Source organism: Geospiza fortis, unplaced genomic scaffold (assembly GCF_000277835.1).
Source record: "Geospiza fortis unplaced genomic scaffold, GeoFor_1.0 scaffold150, whole genome shotgun sequence".
NCBI lineage: Eukaryota > Metazoa > Chordata > Aves > Passeriformes > Thraupidae > Geospiza > Geospiza fortis.
In genome coordinates, this window is record NW_005054639.1 from 233,397 (window position 1) to 234,132 (window position 736).

The following is a 736-nucleotide window of genomic DNA, read 5'->3' on the forward strand; positions in this document are numbered from 1 at the left end:
AGGGACGAGAAGGAGGAGGAGGAGGAGGAGGGAGGGAGGTTGGAGAGATGGGGAGGAGGAGGAGGGTGGGAGGAAGGCTGGAGGGACCAGGGGAGGGAGGGAGGATGGAGGGACGGAGAGTGAGGCTGGAGTGAGGAGGAGGAGGAGGGAGAAAGGATGGAGTGATGAGGAGGAGGGAGGGGTGGAAGGCGGAGGGATGGGGAGGGAGGGAGGAAGGCTGGAGAGTGAGGACGAGGAGGGAGGGAGGTTGGAGTGATGAGGGAGAGACGAAGGACGAAAGGACCGGGAAGAGAGAGGGAGGAAGGCTGGGGAGACGAAGAGGAGGGAGGGAGAGTGGAGCGATGAGGAGCAGGGAGCGGTGGAGGGTAGAGGGATGGGGAAGTGAGGAAGGCTTGAGAGTGAGGAGGAGGAAGGGAGGAAGGCTCGGAGGAAGGGATGGAGAGTGGAGGGATGAAGAGGAAAGTAGGAAAGATGGAGAGGTGAGGAGGAGGAGGAATGGTGACTGGAGAAGTGAGGAGGAGGAGGCGGAGGGAGAGAGGAAGGCTGGGGGGGTGAAGAGTAGGCTGGAAGAGGCTGAAGGGATGAGGAGGAGAAAGACCGGAGGGACCAGGAGAGGGAAGGAGCCTGGAGTGCTGAGGAGGAGGAGGAGGAGGGAGGGAGGAAGGCTGGGCCAGGCGAGCCCGAGCTGCTGTCCCGGCTCCAGGGCTGCTCGGGTCGGGTCCTCCCGGGTGGGGGG